Here is a 12696-nt window from a genome sequence, read left to right as displayed (position 1 = left end):
CAGTTGCAGTCACTTGGCTTGTAGCAGGAGATGGAGTGGAGCAGGGGGGGATTCAGATTTCAGAGGTCTGGCCAGACGACGTCGACGTCATCGACACCTCCGATAGCCGAGGCGGGTGGGTGGCTAGACTGGCCAGAAGCAGCCACATCACCAGCAGCAGCAACAGGGGGAACAGGGGCATCTACGGCGGGCAGGAGGAACAACAACAGAGGCAGCCTGTTTGGCAGCTTCGACTGACCGACAGCGACCGGTTGAAGACCGCACGAGTCGCTGATGCTGCTGCTGCGGCTGCTGTTGCATCTTCTGCCCCCCAAAACAGTAAGAGAGAGGGGCATAGTGGCCATCAAGGGGACGAGGGCTTGTCTACTGACTTGACTGTAACCTCATTGACCAGAAAAATGCAAGCGGCAACAGCAACAAGCGCAGACAACAAAACATCAAATGTGAATTAGTGCAGAGTTAGCCAAGGAGCAAGGATGTGCACTGAAACCAGAGGGGGTGACTTCTTATGCAGAAGTATGTATTATCTCAAGGATGTAAAAGAGAGTTGGCCTTATAATTAGTCCTTGAAAGTGCTTCTCTGACCACTATTCTCTGGGTCCAAAAAACCATAACTAATTTTTAATTAATTTTTTTCGAGTGTATAATATAGAAGAGAATAGAGTGAGAGAGCTGAAGAAGGAACAGAAGACTGTGGGGCAGTTGGGGTGTATCGGTAGTGGGCGGAAGAGTGGGCCGAACAAGGCAAAACGTTTCCATATTTATTGGCACTTTTCGGTTTTCTGGAAGCGCTTTGAAACGGGTGATAAAATAGGGAGGGGGCGAGGAATAGGAAGGGGCTGTGCGGTTGAGTGGACCCGGCACACGACAGTTGTGGGTGAGACTTCCACAAGAAGGGGGGGGCAGTGGAGTGGGAGGATGGTAGGACATGAAGTTCGAGTTTCGAGTGAGGTTGTGAGCGACTAGAGCTTTTGGCATTGGATTTGCTCTGCGGATTGACACTTAAATTATTAATTTGCAGCAATAGTTGTCGAGGAATCTGGAATGCGGCAAGTGACAAATGGCATAGACACTCTACTTGGTCTGGTTAATGGAGAAGAAGTCCAAGTTCCATTAACAAAGGATAATGAACTGCAGAACTTACAATTCATTTTGAATTAATATTTATTTTTCTATTCCTAACACTCTCTAGATGCTATAGGCTTTGTCGCCCGACTGAACCTACATGGCGTATGAGTGATTTTCACACAACACTTTTATGGCAAACTTAAGAGCAAAATTAAACGTTCCAATCAAAAATGTGCCAATGAATTTTCTAGATTACAAAAGCAACAAACAACAAAACAACAACATCTTTGGCTCAATTTTCCGCTCACAGCCCGCCACTCTCACTCACTCTACAGCTCACCCACACACAGCCACACTTGCATTGCACACATGGAGCCCTCTCGCGCTCGCCATTGCTCTTCTTCTCTCTCTGTCTCTCGGTTCGGGAGCCATCGTTGAGTGCGCCTTCGTCAAGTGTGCAACTTCTCCTGCCCCAGAACAGAAACAGTTATAAGCTCTGCCGGCGTTGACTGTGCAGCTAGCAGCGACTGCAGCATCGGCAGCAGCGCCGCTCATTTGTGCGCTTAATGACGTCATTATTTTTATTTTAGTAGGCGAGCAAATTGCATATACTATTGCTGCTCCTGCGCAGTCGACGCTGTCGGCGCAGGGAAGCGCAGGGGAGGCTAGCGCTCTCTCGCTCACTCCTGTTGGGTATCGAGCCGAAGCTCGGTTAGGGTTCGGGCGGCAACGGTTTGTTTGCTCGTGTTTGCTCGGGGGCTGGCTGTGAGTGTGTGTTGGTGTGTATCTGTGAGCAGGCTGCTACTTATGCTGATGATTGCTGGGGGTCCAAGCGCCGCTTGTGCGCCACGCGTTCATTCAGTCTTCGAACGACGCTGCGCCTGAACATACGACGGCTGGATCCGAACCGGACCGCGTACAAGCCAAAAACAAACAAACAAACACTGAAGGCACTGAAAACCGCCAAACCAAAACTCACTCACACACACGCGCAACCGACGTACCCACACACTCGCTCACACACACACACACACACACACGCTGCATTCCACTGCCGGCGTGTGCCAAGAAATATTATCGGAGACACTTAGCAGCTGCAATTGCAATTGCCACTGCAACTGCAACTGCAACAGCAGGCAGGCGGCAGGCGTCGCTGGGACAATTCTGTGAGATTCAAAATTCGAAAGTCGAGATTTTTTCCACTTTTACGCGCGACGCGATCATCTGGAATCTGTAATCTGTAATCTGGTATCTGGTATCTGAAATCTGAATTCGATCTGTGCTTTGGTGCGATAAGAAACTCGTAGATACTCTCAGTGATTGGCAATCCCAAGAATACTTTCGATTGGCTCAGTGCAAGTGATAAAAATAATTAACAAAAAACAGAAAACAGAAAAAGTGTTAAAAAAACTTGGATTCATTAAACTTAAGTCTAATTAAAAATAATTAAGAAACTCAACAAGGAAATCGAATAATTAATATCATTGTGTTGAAAAAACGGTAAATTTTATGATAATTACATATTACTTAGCATACATTTTGGGCACATTTTAATGGTTTTTGTAAATAGAAGTTATCAGTTTTAAATATTTAAATAAATAGTTATTAAATAAGTGAGTGTTGGCATTAAATTATTTGTTCCAAAGAATCAATCAAACACAGATCACTGTTCTTATTAAATTAGTTATTAGTTTCTATAAAGTGCTGTAAATAAATTATATTTAAATTTAGTTAAAATCCTCTTTTTTATTGACCTTCTCTCATTATAATGCATTATAAAGATGCTTCTTAAGAAACCTTTTAAGCTTCACACGCACTTGACTCACTTGAAAATATGGCTTAAAAAAAAGCAAATGCATTTTTTATGTAAATCTCAACCCTGACATGGTAGAATGCAAAAACCAATAAATTGATGCGATTTCGCTGCAGGCGGTTAATAACTTTAATTAACGTTAATTTTATCAGCATCACTCACCACCACAACACACATTCTACACACCGCACTCTAAACACCACCATTATTATCGTTGTGGCATGAGAACGACGGTGCCCCGGCATGAGCATGTGCATGGGCATGGGCATTTTTGCTGGCTACTCGAAAATAGTTGCGACGTTCTAATAATAAAATCAAATATAATAAATAGCCATAAACAAACTAATAATACGGCACGACGACAGCGGACGGCTGGTGTGGCAATTTGCAACAATGAGGCTCATCAAACGATCTGAAATCAGAATGAAACTCTACACATAAATAGTTTAATGTGCTAAGCCTTGCAAATGATGCCACCCCACGAAAAAATTACTAAAACGTATTACAATTGACTCGCGGTGGCTCAGTGTCATTTTTGCAAAAAAAAAAAATTCAGATAAACGTATCTGTGAGATACAATAAACGGCAGCGGACAACAGTAGCAGTAGCAGCAGGCGTAACAACAATTGTAATAATCAGTTTCATTTCAAAAGCCGGACCAACCTGCGAGCTACATTTTTTTCCCAGTGCCCAAGTTCCACTTGATCCCCTCCTCTGGTCCCATCACCACCCAGTCCACCCACCGATCGTGCCTCCTCCTCCTGCTGCTGCTGCTGCTGCTGATGCTAGGTATCTATGCAGTTCATTGTTAGCGTGGATCGCTCATTTAATTAAATATAATTAGCTGCATTAATTGCAAATTAATACAGAATTTAGTCTCTTTGTTGTTAGTTTCATTGTCGTTGCCAGGCAGAGTTCACTTGGCCAGTTCTCCTGCTGCCAACCAACTAGTTCTCTACGCCTCGTTATCGCTGGCAATTATTTAGCGGGAATTAACTTGGCTCAAAGGCACACACACTTGAGAGCAATCGACTGGCCCGGAATGATATTCGGCGGGTGCATATTTTAGCCTAATGAGGTTTCACTTTATCTTCAAGATCTTTAAGTTTTCAGTTAGTTTTTTTTTTTTATAATTTTAATAGCCAATAGCCGTCGGCTTTTCTTAATGAAATGTACTTTCTTCTTAAGCTTATACTAAAAATAGTTAAAATTAAGTAAATATCTCGTTTCTTTCGATTGTGAGACGTGGCTCATTAAGTTGTCGAAAGGATTTCTATAATTTTGATTGGCATCTTCAGACAAATCAGAGAAATCCATTAAAATGGCATTGCGACAACTTTTAATGCACAAGTGGTGGGAAAAAAAAGAAATGATTAGATATTAAATTATAAATTAAATGTTGTTGCTGTTTCTCGGTTTCGGTTTTTTATGACAAACGGATGACGAACGCATAAAAATGCAGCGGCACAAGAAGCGGAAAAGTGGCAAGCCGACTGTAGACTGCCGACTGCCGACAATCAGCCAAGAGGCAACAACAGCACTTGGCATTAAAAATAACTAAAAGCCAGCGGCGAAATGCAACTGCCCCACCGCGATTCTTCCCCTCAACGATCGCGTCACGTTGTCACTTTACGTAGCCAAATCGTAAAAAAATCTTTGAAAATAAGGAGAAAAAAAAATTAACGCTTAATTATGTGCCGTGTATTTTGGACAGCTGCCTGACCACGCCCAGCCGGGTGGGCGGGCGTTTTAATTAAACATAATTAAAGTAATAATTATGGCCCGGCAGAGGAGGCATTGAAGTGCAAGGCAAATGGGGCGCACTCTGAGGGCGGGGCGGGCATCTTGAAAGGATTTCGCCTTCTGTTTTTGATGTGTGGCCAATTTGCAACTTGTGCCAACATAAAATGCAATTTTATGGCCTAAACACACAGAGACAGGGCCCAGAAAGTGCAGGAAGTAATGGTAATGTCTCTCGAAGAAAATAAAAAAATTATTGAAAATGTATTTGCTGTTGGACGTAAAGGTGGAATCAAAGGAAATTCTCTAGATCTTCTATTATAGCTATTATTCTTATTTTCTAGTTATAGTTTTTTATAATTTTTGTAATTTAATCCGAAAGATACACTTTTAGTTTGAGATACTTTTCGTGTCAACTAGATTCCCTCCAATTATTTAAGAAAAATAGATCATTTTCTGAGATGATATCGCGGGGATTGGATCACTTTTCGTGGAGAGAGCCACCAAAATGAGACATTGCATGCCGCACATGCCGCACATGCCACAAAGCCTACACACGCACACGCCTGGCGACAGAGACGGCCGAGATGCAGGCTCATTTAATAATGAACAATAATGAAGAGTAATAATAACCATCAACAAAACGTGCAATAAGAGTGTCCGAGCGGAGGAGTCACAGACACACACACTGCCACATACTGCCATATAGGAGGCAACGAAATTTTATCAACGAACGCGCATCATTTCAATTAAGAAAATGTCACAAGTGTCCAAGTAGCAACATCGGGCTAAAACACGCTAAATTTTACTATATGTGTGAGGGGATAGTGAGTTTTTGGGGGGATCTCCGGCAGCGCACTTTCATTTCGCCATCCGCGCGAGTAGTCCCTGCCCCCCGATCTAATACTCGCATTAATGGCTTATTTTTTGGAGCATTTCTTGTAATAAATGCGAATTGTCACACGCTAGAACTGAAAATAATGTCAACTGCCTTCGATTCGCCTTCCAATTCATTAGGTTTATCGCTTGCTGGCCGTTTCCTATTCTTAATTAGTAATTAAACAATTTATGCTTTTGCGTGAACAATGAGAAACTAACAATAAGTGAAATAAGTGCGCATTTTTTGTTGCCCAAAAACATGAAACTAGAATTAATTTCATTCCATAAAGTATTTTGCTCAATTAGCAATTAAAAACAATACTTTACCGCCCTACCATTGCGTGTATCGAAATTCTGGAAATGAAGTGTCGGAAAACACAATTTGGGGTTGTTCTATTACTTTTTTTTTTTGGGGGAGTAGGAGTAGGGGCTTTGGCTCAATCATGCTTGATGGATGGATTGTCAAAGATTCAAGATATACGATAAGAATAATGTAAGTCTGTCGTGCTTAGGTAATTATGCTGGCAATCGAGTGCATTTGTAATGCCAAGTAGTATCATATCATCGCGGGGGGGTGGAACAATGAATAAATTCAATTTGTAGAGATACTAGATACTGTCATTCTATGAGATACTTTATCCCGACGGTGAACTATCTCAAAAGTCTGAAGATTTCTTTGCAGATCACTCACAGATCAAGAATTTCATCTAATTTTATTTCTCATTTTTAGTGTTTTTCGTTAAATTATTGTTAATTAAATGAGACGCCATACAGTTGCACAGATGTTCCACAAAACCAGCTAATTGCGCAATTAACTTGATCGGAGGCGGGGCCGGGACCCAAGGGGGGCGAGATAGGGACCAGGAGTCATGCAACATGTGGCAGCTGTAAATGTGCTGTATTAAGTGCAGAAAATCTCGAGCACTTAATTCACGCTTTGTTGAAGGTGTTGAAATCCTGGTGGCCGTGTCTGGATGCCCAGAATCCAGAGTCCTGTATGGCAAGACCCAAGAATAGGACGGGTACTTACCAGTTACCAGTTAAGTTAAACCAAATGCGAAAACCGCAAAAAAGGAGCTGCCACACACGAACCCTCGTAACCTTTTTTTTTTCATCGTGTGTGTGTGATTTTTTTGCTCATTTGACTTTGGCCGGGACTAAACATACTGCTTATCCTTTTGCCCAGGACCCGGCCGAAAAGAAAAATGTTAATTACCCTTTGTGTTTAAATAGACCCCACTCATGCCCACCCGACATCCTTGTCCAAGGGTCATACAATAGACCCTTCTGTGTTATTCGAGGCAATTAAAATTATTATTTTAATGTCAACACTTTTTTTTTGGTGGAGCGTTTCATTTGGTTTTTGGTCAGGATAATGCATGTAAAACGACTAACGCCTCCCGGAGAAAATCCGTTAAATGCTTCCCAAGATTTCCGGGGGTTTGGGACTACATTTCAGGCAAACGCAACGTCTCCATTGCCACTTTTTGCCGTCGGCACTTGGCTGCGACTTTCAAAACTTTCGGTTTTGGGTTTTTCGTTTTGTTTGGTTTGCTTTTTATCCTCTCGAGTGTTGTTTTTTTTTTCTTCTGTCGTTTAGTCCTGCTCCTGCTCCAGCTCCAGGTCCTGGACCTGGAACTTGCTGCTTGGCCAAGGGGTGGATTTAACGCCCCTGCCCTGGTTTACCAGGCGTTGAGGAATTCCGTATAAGTGTTTCTACGGTATTTGTTGGCTCAAGCATTTTCCGGGGGGGTTAGGTCAGTAGTCAGTAGACGGCAGTCGGCAGTAGCTTCCCCGAATTTTCCCTCTCGTTTCGAGAAATGTTTTTCGGTTGCCGTTGGGCTTGCGGCTTTGCTTTTTTCGGAAAGGGTGGGTGTTTCTGGGGTGCTCGGATGGCATTTGAGATAAGCAGGTGTTATATTTTTATGGCTAAAGTGGCTAAGCAGTTTTGCGGAGAAAGCCCTGGGATGTGCTCGGTGTAGGTGTTGGCAGTGGCAGTGTGATAACGCCCCGAGTGGATTTTTGCATTCTGGAATAGTCATCAGGATGTATAGAGGACAGAAACATGGCTTATTTCTAAGGGGGACTTAAAAGTTAATCGATTTTCAGGCTAGAACTGTATCCTTATTATTTTTAACCCACTTTCCCCTGAGTTGTGCCTTATGCTTCCGAAAAAAACCATACTATCCCAACAGTATCCCGCCTCCAAAACCACAAACCGTTTGCTGGTTAGCCAGAACAGCTGCTTTGGGGTCGGGCACCCTCTGCATCACTCCTGACCTGGGCGAGACCCGTCCCAGACCCTATTAACTACATAAGCAGCAGCAGTATCTAGCAGTGACCGCCTTAATTGTTTCGCACTTAATCAAAACGAGCAGCGCAGTGGCCCAGGGGCGGAGTGGCCCAGACCGAGACTATCAAAGGCTGTCGACAGTCCTTGTTTTAACCAAAAGTCGCACAAAGGCCAAAAGCAGATACTGGCCAGAGAGTGCCGTTTGCCGAAAAGCAAAAAATTGAAAACTAAAGAGCAACTTGGGGCGCACGCCAGTCCCGGGCTTGGAATAAAGGGCCAGACTACCGGCAATATACACTTAAACAAATCTGTTGGCCATCCCATATATAAATGAACTAAATATTTTAAAAATAAATTGAACATTTTGTTCTGTGTAGAAGTTACAAGCGACAACGACATCAACACCCTGGCTCTTTGAAAAGAAAAACGTTTTATGAGCTCATTCACAAAAAGGGCGAAGGCACAATCACACTCACTCCCTGGCTCCCTGACTCCATGGCACATAGAAAAAGGAAGTTTTCTGAGGATGACGACAGAAGCAACCTGTTGAACCCTCCATCCGTCTATCCCAACCATCCCACCCCCGCCAGTCATCCAATCCGCCTTTTCCCCGCTTCTGTAAGTGCGCCACACTTTATTTTTCCTGATTTCTTTCCTTTTATTTTTTTTTTTGTGTGACGAGTCGTGTGCCAAAATTATATGTTAAAACATCAGCGCCCAGGGGGGAGATGTCTTCAAGTTGGCCATGTTTTATTTTCGTAAAAGATTTGGCTTTTAGAGCTGAAAAGGTGGCTGGAAAAAAGAGTCTTGTTGGCTGCCTTTGAATTGGCTTGTTTGTCTGGCAAGTGTCTGTAATTTCCTTTTTAGTGGGAGTTTCCCAAACAGCCTGCATGTTTGTATTTTTTTTGTTGGAAAAGTGTTTGAAAAGAGGGCTTTGAAGAGCTCTTAAAGAGTCAAGTGGCTGACTGAATGTCGCTAGTTACAGACTAACTTTTGGAGGACTTATTACTTGTTTAAAATTAGCGCATCTATAGCACCTGCTCAGAAAGTTTCATCATTAAAAGCATAATTAATATCTATACACTTCCATTAAACCAAAACCCTATAGATAACATACCTCCCTACGCTCTATGGGGCTTACTTTTCCCACATTGCTGTGTGCAATCACTTGTTCAAATCGGTTTGACTTCATCTGGCTGGCTTTCCTCCACCCACCACCGAAAACAAACAATTCCGCCACCCGCTCGAGGGCGGAGGTGGGGGCTTTGGCTCTTTGACTCGTTGGGGGCTTTTTATCGGTGAGCTTTTTCTGCTTTTGTGTCGGCGCACACGCTCTACTGCCAACGTGAGTTGTTGGCGATGCCGGGGCCGGGGCCGGCCCGCCACCTTGCTTCCGAATGCTGAGCGCCTGCTGCTCTTAGCCAAAGTGGAGGCGCCGGTTGAGCGCCAACTAGTTGTCACAAATGCCGCCTGTTGCGCCGGCCGTTTTGGCCAAGTTTTGTTTCAGCCGTGCTGGGGCTGCCTTGGCCAAGACGCTAAGCAGAGGCTTTACAACTTCATAACTTGGCAGCAATGTCACGGCTGCTGCCACGATTTTTTTTTCGCACATCACTGGGGAGATATTTATGTAGACTTGTGACGTTGGGCTTTGGCGGCGTCTGCCTTTGTCTGCTGGGCTTCTGTTATTCCACCGATTTGAGTTGCTCTCTCTCCGCAAGTGTGTGTCTGTTGGCCATTTGTTTGTTTGCCGGCCTGGCTAACACAACCATTTGGCTGTCAGTCATCCGGGCCATAGCCCTACCTTGTGGTCTGTCCTTATGGTCCTGAGATTAGGGGGTATTGCGTTAGAACAGGAATAACTTATCTAAATGAGCCCCGACTTTATGGCTGGCAATTATAGATCTGGCCAACGTTGCGTATGTGTAATTGCAATGCGATTGCAGCCAATCCGAATCGCTCCGACCGACTTTTCATTACCGGCATCAACACTTGCATATGTAATTTAGCATAATTTCAAATGCACGACCCAGGCCATAAAACTGGAGCTGGAGCTATAGCTGGTATAATTAATAAACGGTAACAACTCTGGCTGTGGCAACTTTTGCATGTAAAAAGCGTCAAACAAAGCTGATTTCTATTGGCAAAGGAATGCCAAATGCTATTTTTTTGTTGGCCCTCTCTCTGTCTATTGGTGTAGTTCGGTCTCTTTCGAACTGACAGTACAAATGCACATATAGCCATGTCTTGACGGCAATTTATGAGCCTAAATGAGCGCAAATTTCAGCGAATACAGTGTCGTACTTTGCATGTGAGTCGTGTGTGAGCGATTTTGGCGCTCAATTGGCAATAATTTCTGATCAATTTTCCATTGACTGACAAAAACAGAGCAAAAGAGACAGACCCACTCGTACAGAGGAATTTCTGGATTGGCCATCATGATAAGCTCCGCGAATACGTTTAAATGTGGAAAGTATTTTCACCTATTTTTCTTTAGAATTTATTGGTCTGCAGTCTTCCAAAATTTGTATTTCGATTGGCAAGCTGAAATCGAGCATTTTATAGCTGAATTTTTCATTTGGCATGAAATAATCAAAGAGCCCATAAATTTAGCTCCCGTGCAGGGGGCTGGGTGCCCCTTCCACAGCCCTCTCTCATGGTCGATTCTTAGCTTGCCACTTCACTTAATTACCCCTTTGGCCTGCTTTGCTGGGTTCTCGTATTTTATTTACAATAATTAAATCTGTCAAACTCTGAAATGTCTTTCTACAAAGCCGCCACTTGCAACCAAAGTAAAAAGAACAACAAATATGGGCTCTCTGCGAGCTGCCATTGAGTTTTCTGTGATTTTTGTGATGGCTGGGCTGCATGGAATGTTGTTGCCGTTAATTGGCTAAATTATTTTTACTGATTATTAATAAATATGTATTGTACTGTCGTAGTTGATTAATTGGCATTATGGCCAGGCGGCCGGGCATAATTGGAGAGCAAAGTAACTCTTGATTGCGTCATTTATAACGCCTCATTTAATTGAAACGATAGAGAGCTACTGAGTAGTAGAAAAAACAATCTTTTCACCATAACTCAGATTCAGATACTACGGGCTAAGTTCTTTCAATTTTCCACAGAATCACCATCATCATAAGAAAGCCCCAACAAAACAATAGCAAACGTCGTATAAAAATTAACACATTTAAATGACTTTCATTAAAGATTGATTAATATGGCCCTGATTGGTTATATTTTTTTATTTATTTCCCTTTCTTGGCTCATTGTCGTCATTTGCCAGGCACCCCTGGCTCTGGCTCTGGCTCTGGCTCCAGCTCCCCTATCCCTACCCAGTCCCAATACCCCTCTCAATTATTGTCACATAAATTGAACATTTACTGGCGGTTTTTCACTGATTTCTGATTTTATTAATTTACGTATTTGTTCCGTCTTCGTTTCAGCTTTTTTGTTATTTTTTCCTTCGTATTGATTTCCAATCATAGAATGCCTCTCGACAATTTGTTTTCAATGAGCCGTAATTTAGACTCATTTAAATAAATATACTTTGGTTGATTGGTCTTTGGCGATATTACTCTATCGCCGGCAATTGCGATAACGAGTTCAATGCAAAGATATTTAACCTTTTAATAAGCTGGTCGACGGACAGAACTAGATGTTAGATAATCGATCTTATGAAAAATAAATGTACTTAATGGGAATGGCTGAAAATTGCCACAGATATGGGGGCTGGTGAGCCGACTTCCTTTTGGGAAAGTTTCCTGTCGAAAGAAAAGGAGGTACAGTTGTGCCAGCCCGGCTTAGTTGGCCGCCTCATGAATTTATGCATCAGTTGGGGCCGTCACGCACTTAATGAGCCCCTGAGATTGAGTCGGCGACTGACGGCAACAAATTGACGCGTTTAATAATGTTCCACAATGTGTGTTTGCAGTTGCTAATTTCTTGCAGGCGTTATTGTGCGCACACCACTTTCAAAATGTTGCGTGGTGCGCCCCTTGGGGGCCTCATTTGATGCCCGACAGCGTTGCCATATCGCCTGTTGCTGTTGCAGTTGCAATTTTCATTGCACTGTTGCAGTGTTGCTGTTGTCGGTGTCGTGTTGCCGTCGTCGCCGTCGCGTAATTTACATTAATTGGCACACGGCGTCGTACATATAAATTTTTGCGCGCTTAAACTTTAATTTCATGCGTGCCATTTGATTTTTGTTGCCACTCTGGGCACAAATTATGGGCAAGTGTACGGGACTAAGGCCTGGCAGCCACTTTCCGTCCTGATCGTGTCCGTATTTTTGTTGTCTGCGGCAAACACTTGTGCTGGGCGTTGTTTCGCAGTGGGCCGAACTGAGCCCCGGGCCCATGAGGCCTAATAGTTTAATATCTACGCAGATTTGCTGGCATCTAGTTACTGCGGGGCCTTTGCATAATGGAAAGGTGTCTGCAAATGCAGACACAATCACCTGATGGGTTTACCGTTTCCATGGATTAGCATTCCCAATCGAAGGTTATCTCACTGGCTTACTGGATAAATTGTTACTTTTAATTGAAATAACTTTGGCGTCATTAATTGCAAGACATAAAAATTGAGGTTAGCTTTTTGAAGCGAAATAAGTACAGTTGCGTCAAAGATCTCTGAAGTGTCTCTGGCGCTCTCGCTCTTGTTCTTCCATTAATTAACATACTTTCACAGAAATTTCTTTCTAGCAACAATTTTTCGTTGACGTCAATTTCGCTCATTGTTGGTCATTGTTGTTGTGCTCATTTCGCCATATCATCAGGTCAAATCTCAATTAGCAAATATAACGATTGTAGCTTTCTTCCCTCTCTCTAGCACTCTGGCACTCTACCCCTCTGGCCCCTCTTTCGCTTAACTAACAATTAACAAATATTAATGGAAATTTATT

At 43.1% G+C, this 12696-nt stretch overlaps 1 protein-coding gene across 4 annotated transcripts in view; it reads left to right on the top strand.

Annotated features, from left to right (window-relative positions):
* Positions 1–1898: 1898 nt before the first annotated feature.
* Positions 1899–12696, top strand: part of LOC6495204 (POU domain, class 6, transcription factor 2) — a 64271-nt gene continuing 53473 nt past the window's right edge. For 3 of the 4 annotated variants that reach the window (XM_032451032.2, XM_001958817.4, XM_032451031.2), the window contains exon 1: positions 1905–2568. The gene's annotated coding sequence lies outside the window, so the exon portion shown is untranslated. Of the gene's footprint in view, positions 2569–12696 lie in introns of all 4 variants that reach the window. The other variant, XM_044715744.1, reaches the window with a different exon arrangement.

Source organism: Drosophila ananassae, chromosome 3L (assembly GCF_017639315.1).
Source record: "Drosophila ananassae strain 14024-0371.13 chromosome 3L, ASM1763931v2, whole genome shotgun sequence".
NCBI classification, from domain to species: domain Eukaryota; kingdom Metazoa; phylum Arthropoda; class Insecta; order Diptera; family Drosophilidae; genus Drosophila; species Drosophila ananassae.
This window is presented reverse-complemented; position numbering and strand designations above follow the sequence as displayed.